We start from the raw sequence: 7680 nt of genomic DNA, 5'->3' as shown, positions 1-7680 counted from the left end.
TCGCTAAAAATACATAAGTACTTTCCTACCCCTTTTTCCATGTAAGCAATTGCTGGAATCATCACTGTGATGTTATGTGGTGGAAAGAGGAGCAGGTGATCCATGCTGTTATGAATAGCAGCCTGCATGACAATATCCGTATGAAAATGTCTTCTGTACTATGAGCTACTTCACACACTGTTGTTTTAGCATGTTTTCTCTTGCTAGCTTTGCAAGATGCTTTCTTGTTTGCTTTGGAGATACGTTAAACCAAAGGGAGCATTTCTGTCAGTAGCTTCTGATTTAAAAGAGTACCAAGACTTTCTAAAAATATTCATTCTAGTTTAGGATGCTTCTAGCATACCTGTAATAAATTTGGCAATAGAGAAGAGAGAAGAACATATCCTGCGTAAGGTAAGATTTACTCTAGTACTTTGTCTTTTCCTTTTTCTCTAGAGAAAGGGATCACAAAAACAATGAAGAGCATTCGTAACTGTTCCCACTTTACCTTCTATCCAGGCTGAGGAGGACCAAGTTTTGTTTCAGAGACAAATAAGAAAATCTCATTTAAAAAGTGGTTGCCAAAGACTGAACCTATAAAGCACCATTTCTGCAGCTGTTGAGGTGAATGGCGCGTGTTGGCCATCATTTCACTGAAAACACTATAAAGGCCTATGTATCGGTCTGAGCAGGCTGAGCTGGTCCTGGTTGCCCTCCTTACCTAGGGGTAGGTCATTGGACCAAACACCACACAGAGCTGGGTAGCAACAGGATGCCCAGGGGGCAAGGGGGCTTACAGGTTGCAGCACCCTGCATGCTCCAGCTCGTGGCCATTTTCCCAGAGCCAGCCATCAGTGAGTCAGAGCAATTCATCGATCTCTGGCAGATTCTGCAAGTTGGATAGTGTTTTCCAATTTTTTTCCTGTCTTTTGATGAAGTCCCCATAGTGCTGCATCCTCCTGCTCATGCCCCTGTCCTGAGTGCTGCCTCTGCAGCAGCTAGTCCTTCAGGCTGCTAGGGTGTGCAAAATGGTGGTTGGATATTTAACATGAAATTCTGGGTCAATAGACAGGGTCTTCCCTTCTCCACACCAGAGACAGTAAACCAGAAACTCCTGAAGCCGTATGCTTTTAGCAAACACCATGGGATGTCACCACTCAGCAGCCTCTGGACCCCTAACAGAGTGGAAAGGCAGGAGTGTGTTGGTGTGGGACAGTGCGGGCAGGGCTGGAAGAGAGTGTCAGCTCCTCACCCTCTGCCATGGCATGTCATCTCTCCTCCACCCTGCAACACAATGGTGTCCGCTGCAAAGGTTTCCCTGGGATGGGTCAGCCAGGGGGATAGGGTTGCACTGCTGCCCGTTAGCCTATCAGGCTGTTGCCACTCTGATGCTGCCATGATGTCACCAAAGAACTGATAAATAAATAACTAAGATACTGTCTTATGCATCTTAATTATTCGTGGGCCAAGAAGACAGAAATCTCTTGAAGGTGGCCTTGCCTCCTCTGGAGGTCCAAGCAGTCTGTCCTCCAGACACTGAAAACCACACAGCAGCACTTCCAGAAACCAGCAGCACATTGAGGCAGCATCATGCACATTAAAAACAATGAAAACCAGCATCTCTGGGGAAGGAGAGGGGTGAAGAGGCTGCAGTCCATGTTAGGCCATTTCACAGCATCAAGAGAGGAGCCCAAGCATCTACTTTGTCATCTGGCATAGCTCACACCACTAGGAAGTGACTTCTTATGGCATGGGGTTCCCCTGTGCATGGTGGGTACCTGCCTGGTTCCTCCTAGCCATAGGTGAGACTAGAGTTGACTATCTGTAGTTAATATAGATGTGTCTGTATTTCATTGATAGGTCACATAGTTTAAGGACAGCAGGATGCAACTTCGGAAAAGATGGTGAAGAAGTATTAGGAATGATGTCTTAGCCTGTTGAAAATGGTGGTCATACTTCCGAACTTGAGAAACACTCTGACTTTGCCTTCCTTCCCAGAGGAGGAAACACGGTGTTTTCCAAACACTGGGATAACACAGACTCATCACTACTCACATTTTCTGTGGTTGTCTCAGAATTCAGTGTCATTGTACCACAGCTTTTGCACAGAACACATTTCAGATTTACACAGTCATGATGCTGGTTTGCAGGTGAGGTCACCTTGGAAGAACTGCAGATGCCCTAAATAAGTGCCATAGCTGTTTGTTCATTTTCTGCTTCTTGCAGAATGATGAATATGGATCAAACACTTGATCCATGCAACATGTCTTGGTACTTAGGACAATGCAGTATTCCCACAAATGCTACATTTCAGATGGCATCCAGTAAGAACACTCTAACGTGGAAAAGGAAAACCCTGAACAGAGCTCATTAGTAATATATTTTAATGAAGCTCTTTGAATTTTGTATCTCATAAGTGATTAATTACTGTGAATATTCCTTGCAGAGAGGGTCTGACATTCTTCCCTTCACAGCCAGTAATAGTTTGGCTATGCTGACCTCACCAAAAGCAGGACTAGTCCATATTTTACCGTGGCCATTTGCTGTACCCAAAGTAGTCCAGAAGGGAGAGGTAAGCAGAGAATCTGGTGCCACTGCTATTCTAAGACATCAGAGTTGACCCAAAATCATGCTGTTTGATGGCCCCATCTGTGTTTCTGAATACACCAGGCAAGTACTTCTTAGGTAGGAGAGGAGTGGTCTTCTGCCATCGCAAGATTTCCATCAATATATCAGCAGACTGGCTATAGGAGGGACAGTGAAACAGGATATTTTTAGCCAACTATATCCTGAATTCTGTTTTTTTCTTTATTCTGAAAATTTCCATGCTTGCCACAAATGGGAATATTGGTGTAACATGGAAGCCTTGCCTCCTCAGCTCTGGTCAATTCAGTAAGGGAAAGGGTGGATGTTACCACATTATACACATGGGAGCATGCACCTGTGCCATGCTGAAATGTGGTTATTCCCAATCAAAACCTATGAAGTATTGTTTGTCATATTATACATGGGCCAGTTGTCATGCTTTTTTCTTTTATGGGCCTTTAAAAATATCTACAAAGTCATTATAAATAACTTTTCTTCCATTCAAGATGGCAACTTCATCCCACTGCTGAGGGATGTAATTTTCAATATGTGCACTTGAAACACAGCCAAGTAGAACCCAAATGTCATGACCCAACTGGATGAGGACCAGCCCCCCACTTTGCAAACAGCCTCCATAATATCGCAGTAGGGGGCCAGGTCGAATTTCTTTCAGCATCTGTGGGGTACCAGCTGCTGGGGCACAGCTGGGCTTTCACCAACCTTTTGAGGCTGACACTCCTTAAAGGATAAGCCTCTCTGCAGCCTTTCTTCATTTTCTACGTGTGGGCTTAATTTAAAGAATTTTATTCCACTTCTGCTCATAAAAATTAATCCCCTCCCGGTATGCAGGCTGCATTCTGTGCATGAAACTATTTCACTGCCCAGTGAAGTAACCTCCCAGCTTTTTGTGGTGTCAGAAAGCCGACACCTCTTGCTTTTTTCCTTCCTAGCCTCATCTATTGTTATTGACTTCACACTCCAGCTTTTGTGCTGAGTTCAGTATTTTATTTAGTAACTGATCCACACCAACTAAAGCACTGACTAAATCCCCAGCTGTCCAAGGGCCTGATTCTTCAAACTCAAGCATAGGTCCAACATACCAGCCTTCTTCCTCCAAATTAAAGGGGGCTGTATTCAAGGGACATTGCCAGTGTTTTTGCAGTGGTGCTATCCTTCACAAAGTAGACTTAAGAGGATAGTCCTGATGTGGGATTTGAATGCTATCAAAAAGCAAATAATGCAACTTCAGTGGTGTTTTTTGTAATTCTGGAGAGATATCTACTGACTTCTAACCTGTACCAATAGTAAAAACTATCAGTGGCACATTTGTGCTCCTCAGCCTTGATATTTCGTTTTAATGGTTTGAGTCTGTTTTTATAACCCAGAGACAGAACCATGTTTTCCTGCTAACTGCATTCTCATTATATTTATCTTTGCCTTCGTTTACCTAGCAGGAGAGGAAAACACCTTTGATGTTGCCCTCGCATTAGGACACAATAATACTAAATGAGTGAGAAGTGGCACAGAGGAACTCCAACTAGTGTTGCTTACTTGCCTAAGTGCTTCCACTGGCCACAAAACACAGAAGAGAGAGCCAATGGTGACGTGTGGGACTATGTGAAGCCCTGCACGCTCCTGCTACACCATGCCTCATTAAGCTTGCAAAGCACTTTGCATGCTTTTTAACAGGCCACTAATGACAACTCTCTTGAGAAGTTCTAAATTATTTTTTCCATTTTACGCACAGCAGCATGCCATTAAAGCAAAGTAAGGAGGTAGCAGCAATGTTGATGACTTGAAAGGAACATTCCTGTTTTCTCTTGCACAGCACCAAAAGCACACGCTTTTGTGGAGATGATAAGATGCTGGTAGACCCTTTGGTGCTAAAGAAGAAGCTCAATAGGCTGGCAACAGAGCAAGGGGCCTTTGCTGTTCTCAGCAGCCTGCTGCTGTACGTCACCGAGCTTGCGGTCGGAGATCCACAGCTCAGCAACAAGAGGACAAAATGGGCAGAAGGTAAAGAAAACAAGGTGAGTTATAACCAGCCACATCCAGATCCAAACAGGGGCCTTCATCCGACCAGATTTCAGCTCTTGCGGTCCAGATTTCTAAACAACAATCGCGAGCCATACACCAAGAAAAGACGAGAAGTTGGCAAACTGGTCATTAAAGAGAAGCTGTGGGTGAGCAGGGCTGGTAACAAGCTGGACAGAAGCAGAGACAGGAAAGGAGATGGGAAAGCAGCAGAGGAGGGTGCAGAGACAGCGGCCTGTGAAAGAGCAAGGTGGACCTGCATGAGTGGGAAAAACACAGTGAAGAGCATCCTGAAGAAATTTTTAGCTGCTGAAGAAAAAGAAGCCAAGGAGAAGTCTTCCAGCTGGAAAAAGAAGGGGCCAAACAGTGGTTTGCCAAAAATAGTCAACAGGAGTTCAGTCCTGTCCAAACTGAAGGAGCAGTTTGAACAAAACACTCTCTGCTCAGCTGCAGAGGTGAAAGCATCACTTTTGCGCAAAGGTGACAAAAAGCCTAAAAACTTTCTGAGCAGAAAAACTATTCGTAAGCCAGAGGTCAGAGTGCTGCGCGTGGCAGCAATGACAGCCACAGGTATAAACAGCCCAGAGTCCCAATACTTAGTGTGTTCCACAGTCCCAGTGCCCAGACTCAGCATCGCTACTGAAATTAACCATCCTTGGAGCTGGTCAAAAAATAACGCTGTGAAGCAGCCTTTCAGTCATAACACACCACTGAAGGAAAAGGGGAGGTTGGACAGAGAGCCTGGTGAGAACAAAACACTAGCAAATGCAGCACAGAACAGGGAGGACAAAGAAGAGTTACTGGTGGCACCTGAGGCTATGTCTGAGGCAAAGGACCATGCTGAGGCTAAAATAGATTTCACAAAGCAAGGAATGAACTTTAATCCTAATCTAAATAGTTCTTCTACTATCCATAAAAACAAAGCTCTTGCAGACTGCAATCCTCCCTTGTTTGAATGTAGTCTAGACTGCAACGGAAATAACATGCCAACTGGACCCGATACATCTTCACTATTGGGGATTACCAATGCTGTGGGACATGTTAAGGAAGACAGCCCACCTTCAAAGTCACCTTACTGTAGCATAGCTGAAGGATCCCATGAACAAAGTCCTCAGGATACTAAAACAAGTGAGATTCCTGAAATAACTATGTACGTATACAGCTCAGAGGAAGCTGACACAGGGCTCACAGAGTCAGAAAAGGATCCTTTCTTTGCAGGCCAAAAATGTTTTCCGGAGCATAAAGCACTGGAAAACATTCTGCCATTTTACTCTCCAGGAGTTCAAGCATCTTGTGAAGTTGACCTTCCGATGGAGGATCAACAACTAACTCTCCTAACACCAGCTTCTGGCAAAAGGCCACCAGTAGTCCAAAAAGAGGCACCAGGTTTAAGAGGCAGATGTTCTAAAGAAGCCAAAGAAGGAGCAAAATATCACACTGAAAACAAAATATCCTCTACTTCTATCAAAAATAATAGTGAAGTCCCAACTAAAAAGGAAGAGGAGAATAAAACACCCAACAGCCCAATGCAAAATGAATCCAAAACCAAGCAGACACAACCTCCCCAAATGCTCAGCCCACAAAATAACTTTGGTAATTCCAGTGTGGACGTATCAAATCCAGATGCAAATCAGACCAAACCCACAGTGTCCCCAAATGAGAGCCAGGAGCAGAAGCCTGGTGCTGCAGAAGAACAACACATCCCTCATCATTTGGAAAAGACACAAAGCCCTTTGCCAGGTGACCTTGTGAAGCACAGTTCCTATATTGCAGAAGAAGATTTTGGGAAGAACAAATTATCTTCATCAAATGAAATGATGAATCATGCAAACAATCAAGCCCTGCACAAGAGTACCTTGACTGACCTGGAGACCTGTCACAAGCCATCCAAATCTTTCATTGAGCGTGAAGAGGCCACTGCAGATGAGATGCCTGGGCCTGACACTGAGGCATGGCAGTCACCCCCCTCAACCTATTTACCAACACTAGTGAGTGGGATCGCAAGACAAAGAATCCATTGCGTTCTAGGAAATCCCCCAGCCCTTCCACCTACAGATCTGGTGAGACAGGGAGCTGGTGGTGTGGGAGATGAGCATGCCAGACATGGCTGTGAGAAGCATCCATCACCCTCTTCAGATGAGTTGACAGGCCATGGGAATGATATGATGATGGAGAAGAAAACTGCATGTGATTTTAAGAACCAAGTGCTGTCCCCAAATAATGCAACAGAAGATGAAAACTCTACAGCTAAAGAGACAAATACATGTCAGAGATTTGAGAACTGTCTTTCATTTTCAACCAAGAAGCCAGGAAAAGATGAAAATAAAACCACACTATCAGGAAAGCCCCTATTACCCTTGGAGGAGAACCAAAAACTAACTTCAGATGATACCAGGAAGCAAGGAAGTGATATGCTGGAAGAGAACCTGTTTCCTTCACCAACTGAATTGATCTCAGACCAAAAGAATCATGCAAAAGGTAGAAATGAGGTCTCCAAACATAAAAAGGATAAGTTCTTGTCATCAGATGATGACATGAAGCGTGAGAGTGATGGGATGGAGACAGAAGAGAGGGAAGACATAAACGTCTTGCATAAATCTGAGGATGAAAAAGTATTCACACCAATTGATACAGTGGATCATGATAATAACACTTCAGATGAGAATAATGCTCATAGACCTCAAACATCCCAGTTACCTTCATCAGAGCATGATACCAACATTCAAGGAGTGAAAAATAGTGGGCAGAGTTTGAAGCTTCTAACACCTTCAAGAGATTTTCTGAAACATGAACATGATATGACAGTAGATGAAAATATCTGCGACAATAATGGGAAACACCACCTGTCCTCATCAAACATACCAATGAAACATGCAAATGACAGTGCAGGGAAGAAAAACATCAAGTCAAACTTCAGGAATCATTCAATGCCACCAAGAAATACAGGTGACTTTGTAAAGCCTGAAACTAAATCAGCTGAAAACCAAACTAAACCTACCTCTGAGAAGAGCCAGTTACCTTCTTCAGACAAACTGCTGAAGTCCCAAGAAAGAAGCTCCTCAGGAGAGAGGAAGCAAAAGA

This window comes from Athene cunicularia, assembly GCF_003259725.1.
Source record: "Athene cunicularia isolate RWA chromosome 1 unlocalized genomic scaffold, athCun1 chr1_part1, whole genome shotgun sequence".
Lineage (NCBI taxonomy): Eukaryota > Metazoa > Chordata > Aves > Strigiformes > Strigidae > Athene > Athene cunicularia.
This window is presented reverse-complemented; position numbering follows the sequence as displayed.